Raw genomic sequence first — 25,925 nt, forward strand, 5'->3', positions numbered from 1 at the left:
TTAACCCATTTCTATAAATCTATACCTTGCCACGTGGCTGGTTGCTTACTGGTGTCTTTACATGTTGCTTGTCCTAGCGGTGGCTCCAGTGTCTCTCCCTCCTTCTTCCTGTTTCCCCAATTCTCCTCTCTCCTTGTTCCGCCTATACTTCCTGGCTGGTCACCGGCCATCAGTGTTTTATTTATATAGAGCGATATCCACAGCAATATTTAAAGAAGATCTCATAAAATTTTAAGTAACTTTATTGTTTAGTGATGGCCACATTCATAGTTATCCTAATGGTCCACAGGCCATACACTTGCACATGTTGGCTAGATCTATCAGTCAATCCATGCTTAATGTGATTAATGGAGGAGAAATCAGCAAAACCTTATCTGGAGTGCTTTGTGAAGCTGAAGATCAGAGGGGACAGACAAAGTTAAAGGCAACTTGTGGGCTGAGATGCCTAAGCAGTTAAGAGTAATTGTCATCCAGAGGACACCGGTTTGATTCATAGCACACACAAGGTGCCTCACCACCTTCTGGAAGTCCAGTTCAGAGGACCCATGGCTTACTTCTGGCCTCTGCAGATGCTAGGCACCGATGCGGTGCACGGACACATGCAAGTAAAACATCCACACACATTTTAAAAAGATTTATTTACTTATTTTTCGGCCTGACCAAAGTTTCCCCTCCTCTTCTCCTCCCAGTCCCTTCCCCTTAACTGCCCTTTGACAGCCCTCCCCCATCCACTCCTCAATTTCTGTTCAGAAAAGGGCAGGTCTCCCATAGACATAGACAAAACGTGGCATATCAAGTTTCAGCAAGACTAAGCAACTCCCCTTGTATTAGGGCTGGGCAAGGCAACCCAGAATGAGGAATCAGGTCCCAAAAGCCAGCAAAAGAGTCAGAGACAGCCCCTACTCTCACTGTTAGGAGTTCTGCAAGAAGAATAAGCTATACAACTGTCACAGATATTCAGAGAGCCTAGGTCAGTCCCATGGAGACTTCCTAGTTCTGAGTTCAGTCTCTGTGAGCTCTAATGAGCCCAGGTTAGTTGATACTGTGGGTTTTCTTGTGACGTCTTTGAACCCTCTGGCTCCTACAATCCTTCCTCCCTCTTTCCAATCATAATGATTGAGGTAATCCAGACTCAGAAAGATAAACATGGTATGTACTCACCTTTAAGTGGATATTAACTGTAAAACGTAAAGGATAACCATGCTACAATCCACAGGCCCAGAGAGATTAGGTAACAAGGAGGGCTCAAGTCAGGATACTCAGATCTCCCTGTTAAGGAGAAATAGAAGAGATTTCGTCGGTGTATCTGGGGCAGGTGGGAATGGGAACAAGAAAGATCAGGTTGTGGGTGGAGGGAGAGAGTACTGAAAGAGACAACTGGAAGAAGGGGGTATTTCAGGGTCACCTAAAACCATGTTAGAAGGGAAACTCAAGAATCTACAAGGATGACCACAGTTCCTAGTAAGAGAGGATATGCAGCCTGAACTCCCCATCTCCTGTGAGCAGGCAAGACTTCCAGTGGAAGGTTTGGGACACTAACCCAGACACATAACCTTTGACTTATAGTCTATCCAGCCTATGGGATGTGTTGGTATTGGTGCTTAGCCCAATTGTCATCAGGGAGGCTTCATTTAACAACTAATGGAAATGAGGCAGAGATGCACAGCCAAAGTTTAGGCCAAACTTTGGGGATCTGCACACATTTTTAAGGCAATTTTATCTAGTTAGCTAGTTGACACTATTTAATTGTTTTGCCTTTGTAGTATTTTATCATATTCTGTTGTAACACTGAATTTACCCATTTCCTCTTCCCTTTTGTTCTTCCCTGTGAGCTATTTAACCTCTTGAAAGATGATAGATAGCCTACTGTGAACACTCTATATCACTTTCTCTTTGGCCCACTCCCTTTAACTCAATTTCCCAAAGTAAAATGATTCACTAGTTGAAATGCTTTATTAAAGGTTAGTGGTTGAAGACATGACTAGCAGGAGAATCATGTTTTAAGCAGGCAGTTAGACTCTAGGTTAGCCAGTTGTCACCTGAATTTGAAAGGTCTGCAATCAGTGGGCATGTGGTCTAAATACAGACGCATATACCATATATGTATATATGTATACAGTCTGAAATGATGGAGATGGAAAAACTAAAACCTGCCTACTACACCAATGTAGCTACAACTTGTCAACTTCAATTCCCTTCAGATTGCAAGTATTTCCCCCTCAAAATTTTATAGAAACTGAATCTTAAGTGAGGAATGCTGAATTGTGTCAGTGATGGGAAATACTTTGTTTCATTATTATATTACATATAACATTCATAAAACATTACATATTGTTTTTATTATTCTAAACCATCTTTTAGGGACATTGATGTGAGGGATGAGAAAAAATATAGAAGGATGCTGTGGTAGTTTGAATATAATTGGTCCCCGTAAAGTCATACAGAATGGCACTATTGGGAGGTGTGGCTTTGATGGAGTAGGTATGGCCTTGTTGAAGGAAGTGTGTCACTGTGCAGGCAGACTTTGAGGTCTCATATGCTCAAGCCATGCACAGTATTTCAGTTTATTTCCTGTTGTCTGCTGATCAATATGTAGTTATCTTAGCTCCAGTACCATGTCTGCCTGCATGCTGCCATATCCTACCATAGTAATATACAAAAATTCTGAAACTTTAAGCCACCCAATTAAATGTTTTCATTTATTATAAGAGTTGCTGTGGTTATGGTGTCTTGTCACAGCAGTAGAAACCCTAACTAATCTAGTCATTGTGAATTACAAATGATGAATACCCAAAATGACTTTAGTATAAAGCAAACAACTACACCTGACTCACCACTTAGGTTAAGACAGTAGTTGTTCCCTGTAACTGTTTTCCTTGTCTTTTGAAAAACTAAACTGTAAAATTCTTTACTTTTTGCATTTATGAGTTCCACTTAGACATACATGGGATTTCTGAGATATTTTTCACTGATGAAAATGGGTAAATAAATGCAGATTCATACATACATACTTTGTAAATGTCTCAGATCACTGTTGAGCCCTTAAAATAAGCCATATTTACAGATCATGTTTACCTAAAAATTGATGTTTCACTTCATATCTGATATTAAGGCACTGAAGAATATTTCTTTAGGACTGTGTTTCCTGGTTCTTTACTATTGTCTATCTTTCTATTATCTATCTATCTATCTATCTATCTATCTATCTATCTATCTATCTATCTCTCATACATATATACACATATGTATATATTTGTATATATGTCTCTTTCATATATAAAATATATACAAACATATTCAATCTTAATTTATAAATTTAACTTTTTTAAAAAATTTAAAGCAAAGAATAGGATGAATAAGTATGATATCTAGTGAGACATATATACTGGTAAACTACAATGAAGAATGGAGCTCTCTGGACACCCCTGAGACCTTCTGCCATCATTTGGTTAATAAGTTTCATATCAATTTCTAAAGGTGGAGCAGAATGTTCTTCCCTCATGAAGGAGAAGGTTTTCCAACAGTGTTTTTTTCGGAGCACATCCATCCTTTTGTGCTTTTCAAAGAAGTATTATTTATTTATTTATTTATTTTTAGCTCTGTTCTCCCCTGTGGTATCCTGTTCCATAAGAGGAAAACCAGACCTGATGGGAAGTAATAGCAGGCTTTTTATGGGCTGTAATTGATGAAAGAATGAAATGCATTAACTAATTGAGAACAGAAAATTGGAGCCCAGTATTCCATTAGAAATCTTTTCTACTTCCTATATCTTTAAAAAGATTTTCAAGATACTTTTGTTTGCCCTCACATGCTGATTCCATCTGTTCTTATTAGCTCTCCATTTATCCTGAAACAATGCATTTGCCCATAAAGTCAAGTAGATTTTCTTTTCAGATAAGTTACAAAGAAAAAAGAAGAGAATGACTTCCTCATTAAGTAATCATCCATCACCTTATGCAGCTAAAGAGTTGCCATTAACTACTTATACTTCAGAGTAGAATTAAAGATTCCACGGGATTCAGTGTGAATGCCTTTTATGGGAGTCAAACTGCCCTTTTGAAGAGAAACTGCATTAAAGTCATCAGTTTGGGGTTAGAAAAGCACCAAGAATATTAATATGAAACGTCACCTCTTACAAATTATTTTGTATGCTTTATTGTATTCCTTCTTCATGACAATTCTGCAAGATGGATGGTATTCATCAACTACATAGATAGGAAAATGATGAATGAAAGATTCAGAGTAATCTAAGTTTATACTAAAAAAGAATATGCTTATCTAACAAAGATGTCACCACTACAGGGATTAGATACTCTATCTAATATACTTTGGGGAGGAGAAATGTTGCCTAGTTCTTACATTTCAAAATGATGCCCCTGATATCTATTGTATTTTTCCCTAAGACACAATAAGACAGAAATGTGTCTCTCTGTGTGTGTGTGTGTGTGTGTGTGTGTGTGTGTTTAATTTTGAGATAAGCTCCAGATGTATATCTCATTTACTTTTATTTATCATCTAATTTACTTTGAAGTCACAACAGTTTCTCCAATTCAGTCAGACATGGATCACAGGTATGGGCCACCAAACATGGTTGTCATAGTGTATATCTTACTGATTGGAATTGCAAGATCAATCAGATCCTCTTCCTGGGATATGGGTTTGATTGCTCAGGTTCCATTTTAATGTACTTTGTCTATGAAAAAAATGATCAATTCAAATTAGGAAAAATATTGCCTAACTAGAACTTCAACGTTAGTAGAATATTAGATGTGAGAATATTTTTACCACATTTAGTGTCAAGTTTAAATAAGCAAGGAATGTGTTGAGAAGGATTAAGTATAATCAGAACTCTTCTCTGAAACTATAAATATAAGTTTTTTTATGTATAGAATTAACTTTTTCAAATTAGAATTTTTTCAAAAAGGATTGAATTATGTACTATGAAGATTATCAATTAATCTCTTAAAATACAATTCATCTTGTCATGTAAAGCATGAAACACTCTCTTCAAGTGCTCTCATATTCTGTAGTAGTGGCCACTTCCTCCTTTATTCATTTAAGCTATCAAAGACAACATAATTATTATGTCACTAAAGACAACATAATTAATATACTGTTTCTGAAAACCAAAATTCAGTTTAAAAAAAATAGTCACTTACCCTATGCCACAAGGCTCCCATACAGAAGAATAGCAGTTAACACTATTAAAGCCATCTTCATAACTAAATGAATCATAGTCATGTATAGAGTAAATTATCCAAAATAATTCTCTTACTCAGATTTATTAGACTAAAATTCTAACTGTTTTTTTTTTAAAAATTATTCACCTTTAAAAGCATGTTAATAATAGTTCTTGTTCTGGGTCCTTGCTTCCTGGATTTACTCCATTTAGACAAGCTGCTGCCTCAGACTCCTGCCACTGTTAATTCAGTTTCCCTCCCATGCCTGTCCCACCATGATGATTGTCCCCCCTGGGAACTGTGGAACCAAAACAAATATTTTCTCTCTTAAGCTGCTTCTCACAGTGATAAAGAGTAACTAGTATATCATGTTAAATTGTTTAGAATGTTCTTAACATATTAATATTTAGGCAACTTGAATCCATAGATGTATACACTTTGTTAGGAAGGATAGACAGAGAATCAGAAAGTGCTTGTCAAGGGATATTAACATTCAATGAACAGAGAAAAATGTGAAGACATAGGAAGAACATGGCCACTGTGTTTCCCCAAGTCTAAAAAAACTGAGTTGAAACTACAGATCTAAAAGCATTGCTAGGAGAAGTAAATTTACACAGTGGCTAACAGTCTTTGCAACTAATAGGGGTTGAAGGGATGCCAACTTTCTTACACTTGTTTTACAGGCTTTTTTTCACTCATTTAATCCCTTGATAACCACTCTCATCTCTGAAACTGCAATATAAACAAGGAATAAAGTTCAGAATCCTGCTCTGTACATCACATGCAATGGTAGCTAATTATCCAGGCTGAGGTCAACCTAGACCCTGCCCAACATCAGTGGTTGTATAGCATAATATCTACCTAGTTACCCTGGGCTTATCTATTAGGGGAATCATAGATTAACATGTAAAATAGAGCAAATTAAATGTAGACACCATGCCTGAGCTTTTATTTTTAGTTCCTTATCTCCTTCCCAGAGCAGTTTATTTCTCGCCACTGAAGTATGTACAGAGTATTCTACCGCTTCACATTCTCTTGTAGCTGGTGACCATTTGGTCCCTAGAAAACAAAGCATATTTTCAAAGTGTTAAGTTCATTCTTGACCTCAACTAAGAGAATGCCGGAGAACTCAGGACCAATTCAGTTAAACAACAACATAAAAAATTTAAAGGAAAAAAAAAAGTGTTTAACTAACCAATTGATCATTATATATAGATATCTTTTGTTGTTGTTGATGATGTTTGCTTCTTCCTTATGCAAATCTATCAGCTAGATTCTTGCATGCTTGTATTGACTTCATTATTTTGTTGAAAGTATAATATCTGATAACTCAACTAGGTATGACAAATATCAACAACTAATTTTGTGCAGATTAGCATACAAGGCTTTTTGTGAAAAAAGTAATTTTCACTAAGTTCATAACAGGACTTATGTTTTGGGGCAGGATAGATGACAGGGTGGTTAAGGGAGTTCTTGCTCTTTCACAGGACCCAAGTTCTGTTTTCATAACTGCCTGTCACTCTGGCTCCACGGGATCTGATGTCTCTCACAAAAGCACACACGCACAAATAAAAATAAAATATTTAAAACATAATTTATGTTCTTTGTAAGATAATACTCATTCAATTTCTTATTTCAATTCGTCAGTAGTACTTTTTATGGAACACAATTTAGCATTAGGTCCTTGTCCAGAATTTATTTGTTTCTCTCCCATGTCCTGTCCTCTTTTCTACCCTCTCCTCCCCACCTGGCTTATTTCTGAGCTGCTCTTATTGTGTTCCCTGAGGTATATACTCTAAGCTCTTATCAGCCTCTAGGGGTCTAATCTTCCAGTATGCCACACACACAACAAATAAACTGCATCCTAAGATATTCTGTTATCTTTTCCCTGAATATGATGTTTGTTATTTCATTGGTTGTTCTCATCAACTGAACTGTGTTGTGGAGCTTTTGTCAAGTTCCTCTAATTTGATGTTCCTGATGTCAAAAGCATCTCATAAAAAGAAAACAGCAAAGACATTAAAAAACAAATCATGCCTTCTTCCTGGATGGCCTGGTTTCCATCATTCCTTTCACTTCGGGCAGAAAACAAACTTTGTAAACTAGAAATTTTACAGTGGTAAGTCAAAGGCTACATTTTCAGGGTGACACTAGGCAGTTGAAGCACTTGAAGAGCAAATGTGATTCGGGAGTTCTGCTGCTCTATGAGCTTTCTTCTTAGGATAGCACGTGATGATCAAAATAAAATTTCTTGTCAAACCTAACAAATCCCATGAACATTGTCAGAAAAAGAGAAAATGGATTTCCAAGATTCACTCTACAGAAAGTGAAGGCCTTAGGACACTCTTATTATTCCATTGACTCTCCCTTTAGTTGTAAGGTCTACTGAAACCTTATTTTTCATTGTCCAGCACCAAGCTATAGAAATCACTCAATTGTATGTAAATAAATTAAATGTCTCCCAGATGTGCTCTGCTGGGCTGTAAACAGTTTCCGTGGCTAAACTCTTGCTATCACATGAACAGCAGCATCTTCAGCATTTTGGCAAGGCTTTTTTCCTTGCCTGTCTTCTGTCTTCCTTGACACTGCTTTCTTGACTACTGAAGTTGTTGCTTCATTTTTCATCATCTGCTCTGTTCTTTGTTCGCTTCATTTAATAACTTACTTGCTGCACTCAGTCTTTTGTCTGAAAGATAATGTGTACTGTGGTGTTTTGCAATGTTTTACACTGGTCTGTCATTTATAGACAATACTAGAGTTTTATACCTGAAAGGGTTGAAATAATTGCCTCAGATTTCTTTTTGTTTGATTTTTTTTTTCTGAGTTTCTGAGAACCAGCTTTTTGGCTTCAAAGTAACCCACATTTAAACATGAGTTTCTCCATTTAGTCAAAACTAGGCAATTATTAAGTTACTCAAACTTTATTAACTCTAATTCCTTTAATTGTCACATGAAAGATACTATATTTCAGAACTATTTTAAGGGTTGCTTGAGATAATCATTATTAGGTGTTTAGCAAAAGATTGTCAAAAGCACATTCCTAGTAAATGGGTAATATAATTTAATCACATTCACAAGCATGTTATACAGATGCTACTCAGCCAATAATGGTTTTGTCTTGTTTCCACACACAACTTCATACTCACAGATTTGATGAACATAAAATTCTTATTTTTTTCAGTACACATGTAAACACAATGTTTACTTTCCTGAATTTTTTTAAAGTATAAGGCTGGGAGACAGTGACACAAGCATTGGGGAGGCAGAGGCAGGCAGATCTCTGTGAGTTCAAGGCCAGCTTGGTCTACAGAGTGAGATCCAGGACAGGCACCAAAACTACAGAGAAACCCTGTCTCAAAAAAACAAGAAAAAAAATAAAGTACAATAGATAAAATGCTCAACCGTACCTCCCATAACGAAGTAAGGAGGTTAGTGAAGCCATGTAGAGGGTTTTGCCATCATCATCAAGATACAGAAAGACAAGCTAGTGAGAGATCTCAGCTTGAGCCCCATTTGTAATGAATTTAGTGTTCTACTTCTCCTAGGTAAACTCACTGAAAACTGTACATACTTCTACGATACCGAATTCTATCAGTAAACAAGTGGTCAGGGTCAGGGACCTGACTTAGTTTTTTGGGTCCGATTCCTATCAAATAGCCTCACTGATGACAGGCACTCCATGAAAAGAAGGAATAGTTAATGCGGTCCTGCTGACTTAGCAGGCAAGTTTTCTGAAGTTTTATTTATTTATTTATTTATTTTTAAAAAAGTATGCTATTTGTCCATTTCTTACTTACTCTTTCTTCCCTAGACCACTGAACAAAACAACTGAGGTTCCATGGAGCAGGAACAGCCCAGAGCTCTTCACCTCTCCCTGCATGAATTAACTTCAGAAAGAGCAAGACAATTAGTCTGTCTAGATTTCATATAAAGAAACTGAGCTCTATTCCTAAACATTTTCACCACTCCAAAAAGATGTTGCAGTTAATATGTCTTTGAAAAATACATATCCATTCTGTGGGTCCAGAACAAAGTTTGTGTGGCCAACCAACCAGGCAAGGTTTTAAGACTCCAACTGTGTTTTATTCTCATTGAGATAAACAGCCAGAGCACAGAAACAAGAGATGTCTCTGTCGCTTGTTTGGAGATTGTAGATATATTTAGCTTTCCATTCTTTTGAAAGTTCACCATAGAACATGAAATTTTGAGGCTTTTATAAAAAAAAAAATCAACTCTATTTTTCTGAGAGATGTGAACATTACAATCCTTTTCAACTACCGGTAATGAGCTGATATTTCTCTAGGTCCTCAGAACCTTCCTTGGGTTATTAAAGAAGTAGTTCATTATAAATGAAAGTAAAGACATAACAATAGAACAGGCAATTAAAATAAAAAGGATTTTCAGAATTCAAAGGAAACACCAAAAATTAATATGAAAAAATGAAAAGGTCACAAGAGACACTTCAGTGGTTGGAACAATACCTCACAAAGGAAGAAAAGATTTGTGTTGAAGTTTCCTCACATGTATATGAAAATTTGCTTATTATTAGATTGGGTTTTTTCTAGGAAATGCCAGGAAGTGTTTCTCACCATATCATTATGTTGATTTCTAGCAGTACTTTTTCATCCAGTGTCTTCAAATTAGGAAAGAAACCTCAATCAGAAATATATGCTCATTTTGTTTTCTGTAAAGAACCATTACCAAGGAGAAGAGATACTATTCTGTTCTCATTGATGGGCACTCATTTGGATGTCTGTATAACCATTTGCATTTATAAGAAATGATACTATTCTGCAAGCTAAACTCATTTGTTATTTCAAAGCAATTACATCATACATACATAACAGAAAATAAAGTCCTATGATACTGTGACATAATTAGTGTCCTTCCTAATAGAAATAATACAGTAGCCACTGAGATCACTCATCTACAGTTTCATTTACATGAATATGATTCTAAAACACTTAATTTACCTACTTTTACTGATAAAGGAAACAATGATTATTATTTAGTTCAAATTTTTATTTTGTACTTTAATATTAAGCAGTGGTTACACTGCTCATAAAATAGTAGCTTTAAGCCAGATAACTTGTTTTCTAAATTCAGTTAATATAGTGATAAGTATAACAAATTATTATAACAAAAATAAGTGTAAAAAATCAAAATTATCACATTGATTTTTCTATTGTTATAAGTATTTTGTTATTATTATTAGTAGTACTATTATTATGGATTTTAGTGAGAAAGATGATGTGGCTCACACTGGTCTGGGACATGCTGTGGTTCCAAAGATGACCTTGAACTCATGGTATCCCCTCCTTCACCTTCCAAGTTCTGTGACTGTTAGCACATGCGAGCCTAAATATTTTACTTTGTATGATAATATGCATATGATGTACATATTTCCATTTAAATAAAATATCCTTGGATATTCCTGAAGTGATTCCAGAAGTCTGTCCTAGTGTTGATGTAATGCTGTAGTGGGGCTTAGGTTATAATTAAAGGCTTTCTCAACATGTGCTTTCTAAATTTAATCATTAAACACATTTAATATTTAATTTTCATTAATTCTTTGAGAGCTCCATATAATGTGTTTTTCTCACATTCACCCCCTCACCCAACTCCTTGTAGGTAGATCCTCCCATCCGTACCCGCCCAACTTTGTAGTGGGTAGCCATTCCAGCTTGGATCTGTAAGTTCCAACCCCTATTGAGACTCTGGCAACTGTCACGCCTACGAGGCAGGGCCAGGGGAGGTGCCTGGAGACCGGAGAGCTGGATGGGCAAGCGCTCTCTCTGTGCCAGGACCCTGAACAGTGGAGTTGGACCGAGCAGAGCTCCAGAGAACACCGCTGGACTGTGATACACCTTCCCCAGACCCTGCGACCTACCTTTCCCTTTTTGTAAGTTGCCCACTAAATAAATCTTCCTTTTAACTAAGTGGAGTGGCCTTAATAATTTCACCAATACAACTTTGCTTCTTTCTTTTGTTTTTTACTCGTCAAGTCCAATTGACCCATCAAGTCCAATAGGTGCTGCCCTATGTTTTGGGATGTTTAGCTCTCCACTGGAGCACAGTCAACATACCTACTATGGACAATATTCTTAAGAAAACCGACTCTCTCTTTCTCTCTTGTATGCTATCAATTGCCAATGTGTTCTTAGCTAGCAGTTGGATTTTTCTCTTCATGCTGAGATTCAGTCTTGCTTGAACTTGCACAAGGCTTGTGCATGCTGTCATAATTTGTGAGTTCATATGTGAAGCTGCCTTGCTGTGTCTTGGGGACATCTTTTCCTGATATTCATTTACCTCCTCTGTTTCTTAAGTTCCTTCTACCCACTCCTCCATGATTCTTGAGCTTTGGGAGGAGGGGGTGAGGTGCATATGTTCCACTTGAACTGTTCTGAAGTCTTTTATTTTGTGCACCTTGGCCAGGTGTGGGTCTCTGTGTTATTCACCATCTACTGCAAGTAGAAGCTTCTAAAATGAAAGCCAAAAGTTGCATTAATCTGTGATGTTAACAGTGAGTCACTAGGAGTCAATTTAATACTATGTCCATTTAGCGGAATAGTAGGAGTAGTTACTCCCTAGAGATTATGGCATGGCTACTCATAAGTTGTTGGCTGATGATAGTATTAATGGTATCATCTTGTGTGGCAAGACTTGAAGTCAACTGGAAAGTGATTGGTTACTCCTATGAGGCCTGTATCATCACTGCACTAGTGGATGCTTCTTGCCCAAATCAGCAAATGCATACTAAATTCTAACAGAAGAAATGTGAGTACAATGGTCATAAAGCTAATGATATTTTGAGGAAATAAATTTAGTCACCTTATAACTGCTAAGAGTATGAACAGCAGAACAAGAACAAAAGAAATAACACCATTATCAAATGATAAAATAATTTTTTCAACGTATTCAATCATGCTGTGATGGTCAGTTTAAACATTAAATTAGGGACACTTAATAACACAAATAGGTAGCTAATTCATTTTTTATTTGAATAAAAATGTCAAAAAAAAAACAAAACAAAAAAACAGGCGGTAGTAGAGCATGCCTGTAATCTCAACACTCAGAAGGTAGAGGCAGGAGGATCTCTGTGAGTTTGAGACCAACCTGGGCTATAGAATGAGTTACAGTAAAGCTACACAGAGAAGCCCTGTCTCAAAAACAAAACAAAACAAAATCTATCAGTAGTATTTATCTTTGTGATGAATCTCATATCTCCAATTTGAATATTTTAAATATAATGGCTTAGACAATAGTTCAATGGTAGTACAGTTCCCTAGCCTTGTAGTGAGTCCTCAGGTCAATCTTTAAGATCATAATGAATGAAAAAGGAAATAGTTTGAAGCAAAAAACCTGTTCTCAGTAGCAGCTGTTATATAACATCACACTTAACTAGGGTTTGTTAAATGTAAAACATTGAGTGTGAGGACTTAGATGACCAATTATGTGAACATGAAAGACTTGCATGTCCCAGAAGAACTCCAAAACATTAAATAAAACAACGGAGTTTGGCTACACTTTATAACTCTAATATTCAATTCAATTCACCCTTCTAAAATAAACCTGCATGATATTTTCATGAATTAAAAAGAGAATCCAACCTCAATTGGCAACAGTCTTAAGGGCTTTTCTTAAGTAACATTACATAACTTAATATAAACTAAATAGGTATTAGTCATAGATGGTATTTTATTTACATTATAACAGCTTAAAGTAGTATATCTGTGCAAATATATTTTAATTCTGTATCAAAATATCTAACCATATTACTTAACTTAGCATGCATTATATGACTCTTATATTGTAGAAATACAGATGTTATAATATGGCATATAACAGTACTTTCAAATTTTTTAAATAATATATGATCCTTGTGTCAAAAATCTTACAGACATATGGCTGTATTTATATCATTGTTTTCATGGATTCAAAGACTTTTAGATTCATAGTGTGACAATAAAACTAATTTGAACTAATCTTGATGATTATTTTGCGGATCTTGATGTTATTGATCATAATTTCTGCAAGGTGTTTTCTACTCAGTGCTCTGAAGTGCAATTTAAATAGAAAAAAAACTGTGAATCAACCTATAAGCTATAATTTTACCCTTCTCTGAGTTAAGTCACACTGGGGTAACAGTGGGAGACAAGATATTAGAAGAAACAAAACTGTCTCCAAAACTGGGCATCATTTGCCCAGGAATCAGACAGACAGAACAGTAGTGGATTTAAATCAAATTGCCAAGTCTACAGACTGATGTTTGAAACTGGTTGAGCTCAGTGATGAAGTAACGTGAAACAGTGAAAAAAAATGCAAGGAAATATTTGCAGATTATTTTTTTTACTTGTAAAGAGTTGAAACATGATAAAGGATTTCTCCCTGGTAAGGATAGCCCATTCCTGTTAACAATCACTTGGGAAGTGGGAGGCAACATCAGGAGTTCAAAGTCAGCTTCTCCTACATAAAGGAGTAATTGTAAGCCTGAACTGCATAAGACACTGTCTGAAACAGCAGGAAACACTTCTTAAGCACCAATGTTTTAGAATAACATATAAAGTGATATCAAAAGTGAGGAATTTTAAAAATGAGATCATCACTGAAACCTTAGGTATATTCCATAGTTGGTAAATAATATAGAAATGTGTATGAAAATTAACACAAGGATTTAAATAATTCACTCACCAAGTATCATTGCATTAAAATGTTTGAAATCAAAGCAGTGTCTTGTATATGATAAATAAAAATAAGATTTCCTTATGGTAAATGATGGATGGAGCTCAGAAATCCATTCTTAAATTTTAAATTGAGAATAGCAGTGCACACAAGGATTGTAATGTCGCACTCATAGTAGAGACAGGATTATTCACTTATATATTTTTCATCTGTCTTCTTTGTTTTCCCAGAGGATTTTATTCTTCTTTATAGAAGAGAATAATATGTTAAAGAATTTATAGCTAGAAATTATTTGCTTCCTCTTAGATACAAAAAATGAGAGTCACTAGAGAAATGAATATAACATATTAATATTAGATAAGGGGACATGGCTAATGGGATAAATAATGGCAACTTTGTGAATTAAAAAAATGGTAAGAAATTAGTTCTTATATTACACATAACTTATTACTGTAGAGTTACTAAAGAAAAATTCACAAAAAGTACAATTTATTATCTGAATAGCCAAATCCTGGAAAGAAGCACTACTTCTTCTAAGACTCATCATGCTATTATTTTTATCACATCTACTCACTATGACACACAGTTTTATATGCACACATACAGACACAAACACACACCTATTTATGTTCTCATGAGTACATGCACATATGCACATGCTGTTTTCCAGGCACACCCAGTTTCTCTCTGTTTTAAGATGTCTAAAATAGTATTCCCTTTTTGTAGCAAAGGCAGAGTGAGATAAAGTGGTCCCCATTCCATACAATACAGGAAATGCTTTTGCCATCCTCCGTTGCAATGAGCTTAACTCTCTGGAGATACAATACATTCCTTTTGAATGCATCTCTCACTTCTCCAATGTCCTGGCTGGATATAGAAATAGGTTTGTCCTGCAAGCATCTAGCTATTACAAATTATTTACAATTGCAACAAATAAATTGCAGTCCTTTAGACAAAAGACATCAACTTTTGAAAAATTGTAGTGAATCTAGAAGGCCGTAAGTTTTCAGATTTTCAACTGAAACGTTGTTGTTTGATTTGCAATATTCTGATCATTTATCTTCAAGTGCTTGACAAAATCCCTTAATTGCAATATCACATGTGTGCCCATAAACAAGTCATGGTATGGATTAGATAAGATTATCTCTGTTCTAAAGGCAGCTTATATTGATGTTAATTGTGTGTTTTAATTGTAGACAAACAGCTAACTTATAGCTAACTAAGTATGAATTAAGACCTAGGTCACTTGCACTACTGCACCGTTATTTTAGATCCACAGCTTTATCTTGGCTTTATCAACAGAGCAACATAATCATTTGAAAAAACAAACGTAGTTCCTTGAAGCATAGGTTAAATAAAAAAAAATAATAATACAGGGAATACTAATTGTATTTCTTTTGCTTCTAATTGAATTCTAAAGACCTCTTTTGTGGCCATGTACATTACTATCACCTATTGAAAACCCAAGGTTCACTCCTTGGCTTTTGCTCTCTTCTATCTGATCACATTATAACCCAAGGCACTCCGGCTTGTGCTAATACAGTAGTAGGAAAACCATGACGCATGTGAGTGTGACTTTTACGTAAAAGAGTAGAATTAACTACAAGTGAGAAAAGCAAAAACTGAAATCTGGCTTAATGTTAATTCTATTTGCTAATATCTGACAGAAATGGTTGAGATCACCAACTGGACCGAAGGAAAGCCATTGCTAACAGGACAAGTGACACCAGTCGTATCAGGGCATCCATACTGAAGTTTAGAGTTCACATTTAAGTAGAAGAAGCAACTTGGTGTCTTGACTCAAGTCCAAAGGACAGTTGACTAAAGTCTTTGAGCCCTAAAATTACAGTGGAAACTTGGATTTTTCATTGTTTCTCATTTCAAAAATGCTTAAAATGCTTCAATATGTAATATCTAACTGAAATTGTATCACAGTGGAATTACTGAAGAATTACAGACATCTGAGTATTATCTGAAAGGCAATAGAGAGACTGAAAACCAAATAATAAAATTAAGAAGACTGTAACATGAAACAAAAATGAGAGAGCACTAAAGTAATCTTAAGGAACAGTTCTGGGAAATAATATCGACCTAATGTCAACCTTTCTTTACTGTGGATAATGCACTTTAGACAAGTCTAGAGAGGGCCAGCTTCACTCAGCTAACCCCCTCAAAGTAATGTTTCTCAGCAGCTGTTTCTAAAAAAGAAGCCATTTTTGCTTTCAAAGCATGGACCGTAAAACTACCACCTATGGACCAAATTGGTCCCTTCACTTAAATGTGTACAATGTAGAGCTGTTTTGTGACACAGCTCTACCTGTTCAGTTATCTATTGTTATCTATTGACAATTACTGCTTGCACAGAAGATGAAAAGTTGAATACTTGTCAAAAATATCTCATGGCCTGTGATACCTAGAAAAAATATCATTTTCTTCTGTAATAAAAAGTTTGAAAACCCTAAACCTACAAATATTTTGTGGATAATGTGAGTAGCATTGAATTGTTAGAATAGTAATTAAGTATGGAATAAAATTATAACATTGTGTCTATTTTATTACTATATTAAGGGGAAAGTTTTAAAATGTCTTCAACTTTTACTTTTCAAATAGTTAAGATATGATGCATTTTTTCCTTACATTGAAAAAAAAATATGTTTATGTCTTAAGTTAATTTGAAAACACAAATAAGGCCACCAAAGGCACGACAATTTTAAGGCACTTGAATTTGTATTATTCAATCTTTGTTAACTCTTGTGTTCAGTTGCTGTGTTTTTTTTTTTTTTTTTTTTTTTTTTTTTTTTTTTTTTTTTTTTTTTTTTTTTTTTTTTTTTTTTTTTTTTACATTTCTTGTTAGCTTTGCTTTCTGATCATTGTACAGCTGTCGAACTCAAGAATCCCTGCTCTGCTCGAGTGCTGGGATTAAAGGCGTGCGCCACCAACGCCCGGCAGTTGCTGTGTTTTTACACATCTAATATATACCAACTATTTCTCTTGCTGTGAAGGGCATACAAAAATTTATGAAAATGAATCCAGACAGAAAATCCTGTCTCTACCACACTTCTCACAACCAGAGTACAAATTTAGACTTAAAGGTGCTGGTGAATGCTGTTGGCCCGAACATTGAATGTATCTTTGAGAAATACCAAGGCTCCTTTAAATGTAAAGGAAAATTTTGGAAAACCATAATTTTTATACCATTTCTATATATTTGAAAATTAAGAAAAACAATATATTTGGCCCACCTTCCTTCTTGCCATGCACTTGCTGGCTTAGTATCTACTGGCTTTCTGAGACAATCGGTAAATCAAATTTCATTTTTAAGCTAAAGGGTAGGCCCCACACCCAGGAGTAACTGGTCAATACCAAATTAACATGGCGGTCTTTTTGTAGACTTTGTGCCTCATACTGATTTTTTGGGGCATTTTTTGCTTTCTTTTATTGTTCCTTTGCTTGTATATTTTAGTTTCTGAGTTTGTGGGGGTTTTGTTTGTTTGTTTTATGGATGTGCTTCTTTGTTTTTGTTGTTTAATTGTTTGATTTTTTTGTTTTTTTTTTTTTTTTCGAATCAGGGTTTCTCTTTGTAGCTTTGCACCTTTCCTGGAACTCACTTGGTAGTCCAAGCTTGCCTCGAACTCATAGAGATCCACCTGCCTCTGCCTCCCAAGTGCTGGGATTAAAGGCGTTTGCCACCACCGCCCAGCTAATTGTTTGATTTTTGTGAGAGAAAAGAAAGACAGGACGTTGGGCTAGTAAGGAGGCAGAGAGGGGAAAAGTGTGAGAAAATATTGTATAAAAGTGTCAATAAAAAAAGGGAAGAAAGTAAGATAGGTCTCTTGAAAATACACATAATGTACATTTTAAACATAGGAGAATTTCTTAAAATGTAATAACTTGTTAATCGAAAGTTAAAAGTTTTCTCTTTACCTGAAATCCTGACCTAGTATAATGCTTGTAATGAAGAACTTTAATTCCTAAGCAAACTTTTCCAATATGACTTTTATGATTTTAATCCTTTTTTTTTTTTGGTGGATATGTTTACATATACACACAAAAAAATTAGCTAAGCAGCAAACTGGAGGTATTTCTAAGGGTTCTCAATCTGTTCACTTACATCTCCCTGTGACAATAACGATCAAATGATCACTATAATTACATATTCCTTTTGTTAACTTTGCCTGTATGCCTCTCATGTTGCTTTAAAACATTATGCCAAAGTAGCACTTTGCTTTTCAGGGCCTTGTAAAATGAGTTCTAAACAAAATCATTTTAGACAAAAAAAAAAATAAAAGACTGTCTACATAGCTGACTTTGAAAGAACCTGTTTGAGCTTCTGAGTAACTACATACTGCTAAAGTGTTGGCACTTACCTTATTCCAAAGGCTGTCTATCCCTGTGGCTATTATAAAGTCTTGTTCCACCATTTTAATAATCAGATCTGCAAATTTCCACTTAGCATCACACTCATCTAAAGGTGATGGATGCTTTTGCTTGGGTATCAAAATCTATTAAACCAGATGTCCCTCCTTCATCCCTGCCAACCTTGAAATCTCTTTTATGATTAGTTGTCAAGATAGGTTTGTCCATCAAGACATGACTAACATTTACATGAAAAAGTGTACATCTTTCAACTGAAGCCATTCCGCAACTTCTTTCTAGATTGTGACCACTTTATAATTTTTTTGTTTGCTTGTTTTGTGTTTGCTTTTACTTTGTCTCATGTTATTATCTTATTTTCTGTTTTTTAAATTAAAAACAGATTCTTTTCTCATACAATAGATTCCAACCAGTTTCCTCTCTCTGCACTTCCCTTAGTTCCCCTCAACTTCCCTCTCCTCTAGATCCACCCCCACTCTGTTTCCTCTTTAGAAAAGGACAGGCCTCTAAGAAGGAGGACAGACAAACAAGACAAAACAAGATACAATGAAACAAGGCAAAAACCCTTATATCAAGGCTGAATAAGGGAACTCGAGGAGGAAAAGAGTCAGAAGAGCAGGCCAAAGAGTCAGAGATGCACCTGCTACCACTGTTAGGAGTCCCACAGTAAACACCAGGCTAAAAGCCATAACACACACAGAGGACCTGGTATAGACCCGTGCCGGCTCCGTGCTTCCAGTTTCAGTCTCTGTGAGCCATGTGAACCCAGTTTAGTTGATTTGATGGGCCATGTTCTCCTGGTGTCCTCCATCCCCTCTGACTCCTACAGTCTTTCCTACCCCTATTCATCTAGGTTTCCCGGTCTTCAAAACAAGGGACTGAATGGAAACTTCCAAATTAGATTTTCTCTCAGAATAATACCTGGCTGTGTGTCTTTGTCTCTGCTCCCACCTACTGCTGGAAGTCTCTCTGATGATGACTGTACCAGGCAAAAGGCATATATCTGTGAGTGTAGGACAATATCATTAGGAATCATTTCGTTGACTTTTTTTTTTTTTTTTTTTTTTTTTGACAATCACATTTGTTTTTACCCCATGTCTCTGCACTATCCAGTTTTAGGTTCCTGGCCCTCTAGGTAGTGTAGGGCATGGGTTCCCCCTAGTAGCCTGACCTCAAGTCACATCAAACACTAGTTGGCCACTCCCACAAGTTCCGTGTCACCATTGTCCCAGCACATCTTGCAAGCAAGATTGTAGGCTTGAGTTTGGGTGGATGTCCAGATTTCTTTTTCTGTAACCTGCAGAATACCTCCTTGAGCCATAGAGGCTAGAACTTAGAGGGGAAGGCTCCAAACTCATACCAGCTCTATCTTTCTATGCTCAATGAACTGTGGGGGAAATTGTCCTCAGCCATGGGGCCCCACTTTCAGCTTTTATAGAGCAGCTTTCTGTCCTAGCATTGGCCTGACTTGTTTATGGATCTCAATGAGACCTTCTCGGCCAACAGCTCAAAGGAATGTAATGCAGTCCCACCACTGGAAGCCTTACCTGGCTACAAAAGGTAGCCAGTTCAGACTCTGTATCCTCCATTAGTAGAAGTCCTCACTAACGTCATTCTCATAGATTCCAGAAAATTTCTACTGTACTAAGTTTCCACACTCCTCCCTCAGTACTCCCCAATTCCATCAGTTGCTCTCCTGCATTCTCAAATTCTCTTCCTCCAGCCCCTACCACCTGATCTCCTGACTTGGCTCCCTTCCCCACCCACCCCCAGTCCACCTGCAGAATCTGCTATTTCTCCTTTCCAGGGATATCCATGCTTCCAGCCTATAGTGCTCCTCTTTACCTAACCTCTCTAGGTCTATAGATAGTAGCTTGATTACAATTGGTTAATTTTCAAGATGAAAATCAGTCAAGCTTTCTTTTTTCTTTTTTCTTTTTCTTTTTCTTTTCTTTTTTTTTTTTTTTTTTTTTTTTTTTTTTTTTTGGTTTTTCGAGACAGGGTTTCTCTGTGTAGCTTTGCGCCTTTCCTGGAGCTCACTTGGTAGCCCAGGCTGGCCTCGAACTCACAGAGATCCGCCTGGCTCTGCCTCCTGAGTGCTGGGATTAAAGGCGTGCGCCACCACCGCCTGGCTTCAAGCTTTCACTGAAAATATTTGCTAGTGGTTCAGAGTGCTTTCTGATCCTGAATAATGTCATTTTTTAACTAAAATTTTAAAAAATCTCTGCATTAACTCTCTCAGGATGATTTTTTTTTCTAGTTTCATTCATTTGACTTCCAAGTTCCTGATGTAATTGGATTTTGACAGTTGTGTAAAATTCCATTGTGTAAATATACTACATTTTCTTTATCCATTTTTTGATTGAGGGGCATCCAGGTTATTTCCTGGTTCTGGCTATTACAAATAAAGATATATGAAATAGGAGAGATCTCCAGGGTGGACTAGGGGTGAGTAGGGATGGAAAATTGAAGGATCACATTTTGGGGGGTGGGTGAAAAAGGGGAGTACGGAAAAAGATAACTTGAGGGGGGCATTGGAGTCAGGTTTAAACCTGGTGCAAGAGAAACTCCCACGAGTCTACAAGAATGACCCCAGTTAAGACTCCTAGCAATAGTGGATACATAGCCTGAACTGGCCATCTCCTGTGATCAGATTGGTGACTAGCCAAATTTTCATCAGAGAGCCTTCATCCAGTAACTGATAGAAACAGATTAGGCTGAGATTGCCAACATTAGTCTGAGATTGGGGAATCCTGCTGAACAGAGAGAGGAGGAATATTAGGAGTCAGAGGGGCAAGGATATCACAAGAAAACCTACAGAAACAACTAACCTGACTCAGCAACTTCATAGTCTGAACCAACAACAGGGAGCCTGGATGGGACCAACTGAGGTCTTCTGCATATATGTGACAGCTGTGAAGGTTGATCTACTTGTGGGACTCCTAACAATGGGAGTAGGGGCTATCTTTGAATCTTCGGCTGGCTCCTGGGTCTCTATTCCTCATACTGGATTGCCTTGCCCAGCCTCAATACAAAGGGAGGGGCTTAGTCCTTGAGTTGCCACACTTTGTTGATACACATGGGAGGTCTGCACTTTTCTTAACAGAAACAGAGTAGGAATGGATTGAGTGGGGTGTGAAGGGAAAGGGGAAAGGCATGGGAGGAGAAGAGGGAAGGGAAACTGGGGTGGGGATGTAAAATAAATAAATTTGATTAAATATTTTAAAAAGCTCTGCTTATGTGAGGGCCTAACTTGGATACTCAGTTTTCTAGTGATTATGAAAATGTCTGAAGTTGCTTTTCAGTCTAGAATCATGAAGACAATTCCTCTTCCCACCTAATAGTCATGGGTTCTTCTGATTTGGAAGACAAACTTCACAATACATAGCTGCATAGACAAGTAATGCTCTCTAACAATCCTTATTCATTTTTCTCTCAACCCAAAATAATTTATTTTTAATAAAGGCAAGAAAATAACATTCTCACATGGAATGATACAGATAGCATCAGAGAAAATTTTATTTCTTCTTAAACAAATATTACATACATTAGACTTCCTTAAAGAGAGCTAATAAATAACACAGGTGGTTAATTATTCCATGGAGGTGATTCAAAGAGCTACTGAAATGTAAATAGTTCCAACTACTCTAAAATGAAATGTAAACATAAATAATAAAAGTTCATTTGGGAATATTTTAGGCATGGCCAGACAATCTTACAGCTAAACAGTCACATTTTATTTTCTTCTGAGGTATCTCAGCATTGGAGTTTCTCTTGGTTGTGTGTGCTGCATTTTATATATACATTTGTATGAAAACATTAGAGAGAGTAAATGAAAATGGAGGCTTGGCTGATTATTTATAGAGAATACTAGTAGGAATTCCAGATACTGAGCAACACATTTGAAATTCAAGAGTGCTAAGTCCAAAAATGGTGAATGTCATGGGGGTTTTAGTCTGCTCAGAAGCTAATTCATAAAGCTGTTATATTGGTGAAATTATTAAGGCCACTCCACATAGTTAAAAGGGAGGTTTATTTAATGGTGTAACTCACAAATGAAGGGATAGGTAGGTTGAGGTTTTGGGGAAAGATGCAGCACAGTCTAGGCGGTGTTCTCTGGAGAACTCTCCTCCGTCCACCTCTAGCATCTAGGGTCCAAGCAGGAGAGAACTCGGCACATCCCGATCTCAGGTCTTCAGGGCCCTCCCTTGGCCCCACCTTGTAGGCATGATAGTTACCAAAGTCTCAGTGGGGCTTGGAACTTCCAGATCAAAGCTGGAATGGCTACCCACTACACTGTTACATGAAGACTCATTAATGAGTGGGGTTATTATATCACTTTTGGTTGCACTAACACAAGAAATTAAACAGTGCACTCTGTTATTCTGAGGTAAACTGGCATAATCTGGAGGAATATCAACATTTTGACATAAAGTTTTGTTCGGCACATACAATTAAAAAATAAACATGCAAAACTATCAATTCTCTGGTACTATATTTTCTTGGACTTTATCTTTTATAGTGTACTCCTTCTACGTGTTTTCCACTGTGCTCTTTCTCTTGGTAGATATGCTAGGGTTAAATCTGAACATACAAAAGTCACTTAACAAAATTGACACCAATACTGTGTTTTGCTTCATTACATAAAAAGTCTTGGGGTTTATGTGAGCATAAAAAAATCATATCTGAGTGCATTCATGTAAATGCATCCATGTGAAATATACAACTGGTTTAGCAGAAATATGGGTAAACTGAGTTTTATTGGTAGGAAGACACAAACGCTGTCCACATAAGAACTTGTCAGGGAATTTTGGGGAAAAAAGCATAGATAGGAAAGAGAAGGTTCTATTTCCGGCTGAAAAGTTTGTGGTAAATTAGTCTCCATAAGAACTTGACTCAGGGGAAGAAAGAAACTTTTCCAGTTCCCACGATGTTTACCCATTCTCCTTAGGCTATGCAGCTTCTTCCTAGGATAATTCCCTCTCTGCAATGATAGATATAATTTAACTTGGTTTCATTTTACATGTAGTCTTGGAGGCCCTTATACTGCAGGAATTAGAGGCATTAGCTGGACTAGAGTGAGATACTTAAGTCAGTGATACTTGTTTAGCAGGATCATGAAACTTAATGAGCCTTTTCATAAGTCTGTGGGAAAGAGATGCTGATGGCTGGAGTCTACAAAGCCATAAATCTAGTCTACATTGGTGTTGTCTTGGAGGTCATCAGCTGTATAGAGAATTATTCAACATTTCCTGGGACTGCCATTTAGTGTGGTTAGAAGACCTCCTTCCTCTGTGATGTCTTCTTTCTTCTTTGTAATTAATTCCATCCTTGAAAACTGTTATACAGAAATCAGGGTCAGGCCCCAATGTATGGGAAAGAAAGATAAATGAAACATTTATAACAAGTATTAATATCTGAGCTACTTCTTATTAAAATCAATGCCTAATGTTGGCGTTTCTATGAATCTACAAATGGCGAGATACCCAGGAATCAAACAGTAGCATACTCAGAATCAGATCATTGTTTTAGAGCTGGGATATATCTCAGTAAGTCAAGTGTACACCTGGGTTGTTTAATCTCTAGCATTACATAAACTGAGTGTGGTGATACACACCTGTGATCCAGCACTTAGCAGGTAGATACTGAAGGATGAAAGGTTTAAAGATATTCTCAGATACATAGTGAGTTAAAGGCTAGCCTGGACTACCTAAGATCCTCTTTCAAAAAATAAAAATTAGCAGGGAAGAGAGAGAGAGAGAGAGAGAGAGAGAGAGAGAGAGAGAGAGAGAGAGATGAACAAAAATAGCAATAGATATCATTTTAGAGAATTATAAAAGTGATTTCAATATTAGAAATAATTTGAGCCAGGAATGGTGGAAATTTCAATCCACATTTTTATTGGATTTTTTTTAGAGCAGCTTACTTAATAAGTTAAAGAGCTCAAATGAACAGATACAGGGTCTATGTTTTGATGGTCATTTGTTTGCATTGTTGGTATTTTTTCACTGTCTGTGAGTCTTCAGTGGGCCATGTGTTTTCCTGAAATTAAGACTTTTTTTCTATAGCTGTGTTATTTTCTAGTATTGATAACACTCAGAACAACTAAGCCTAAGATGAGTTACAACTGGGAGGCCTGAAATGGAGCCTTTGTCTTATTTCTGCATTCCTACAAGAACACCTCTGCTAACAGCAGGGAGCTTACATCATTCCTGCTGCAGCATGGCCCTACATAGTTGCCTCTCCATTTCAGTTATAGAAATGAAATATCTAATTCTATGAAGTGCCAACATCATTCTTTAGGAACTTATTTCTGGATACAAACATTTGTTGAGGTTCCTCAGTTTGAAATATTCTGCAGTGAACAAATAAGTTTCTTTGGGTTCCCTTTCTGTTTACAACTAGCCTAAAATATTTATTTAGAAAAAAAAATAGTTAAAATACAAAATCAGCCCTCATTCTATGAAGCTAAGGAATAAATGAGATTCAGCAGAACTCCCCCATAAAAACATAACTATTCTTTAAAATTGTTTTCTCAGAAAATATTTCATAGATCAAGCAGTGTCTGAGTTTATGTATCATCACATTGCACAGCACATATAGTAAAATTAATTGAGAACAAGCAGTTTGATGAAATATTATTATTCCTCTATTGACTTCATAAACCATTGGGGCTTGTGGAGAACAGGAGAATGAAATAATTTAAAAAATGAACAGAGGGTATGGTCATTAGCCTTTTTCTAAAAGAGTGTATAACTAAGGTATAAAATGGGTAGGGCTATATTAAAAAAAACAATGATAATGCAATGATTTTATATCCTGTTATGATGTTCTTTGAGTATCAGAGGAATAAGCAAACAGTATTAATCATAAAACTACTTAGAAAATGTTGTATGCATAAACCCTTTGAGAAATCTACTTCATCAGATCAATAGACTGATAAAACTTCTTCACCAAAACAAATTATATCAGGCACCAGAGTATTAAAATAAAGGTCAGTGTTCCCATTTGAATAAAAGAAGACCTTCATAGGCTCATGTGTTGAATTCCTGGTCCTTAGCTACTGATGCTATTTCTAGAGGGTGTGGAAACTAGGGCTGAGATCTCATGGGAGGATGAATATCACTTAGTATCCTCTGAGTCCATTTCTTACCCTGGCCAATTTCTTCATTATTCTGTTCTCTGCTTCCTGTCCACTGTGAGGTGAACAGCCTCCTTTGGATGTGTTCTTATCATTTGCCATCAGGTGAACAGCCTCCTTTAGACAGACTCCATTGGGCATGTTCTTACTGTTACAGTGTTCTGTTCAAGCCCACAGGACCAAAACATCAAGGTCTTAATACCCTGAAACTGTGAGTTGAAATAAATCCTTCCTGTCCTTGTTTTTGTCTGATATTTATTATCTGTAATGAGAAAGCCTTTGGGTTATAAAATTAGAATGCAGGGGAAGGTGAATGTACACATGTAACATGGTGTCACATAATACATATTATGCACTGTAGTAGGTGAGACAAGTGAAGTGGATAAGTCAACTAATAGTTTTTATACAATAAGTGGGAACTAAAGGATGTTAAAAACTCACAAAAGAGAGTAAAATTTTAAATAGTATAACACTGGGATCAGTATGTATTTTTTAAACTATGTGCTAGAGGTAACTACTAAAACAAAGTGTAAATATTTAAAGACAAT

The sequence above is a fragment of the Peromyscus leucopus genome, chromosome 14 (genome assembly GCF_004664715.2).
Source record: "Peromyscus leucopus breed LL Stock chromosome 14, UCI_PerLeu_2.1, whole genome shotgun sequence".
Lineage (NCBI taxonomy): Eukaryota > Metazoa > Chordata > Mammalia > Rodentia > Cricetidae > Peromyscus > Peromyscus leucopus.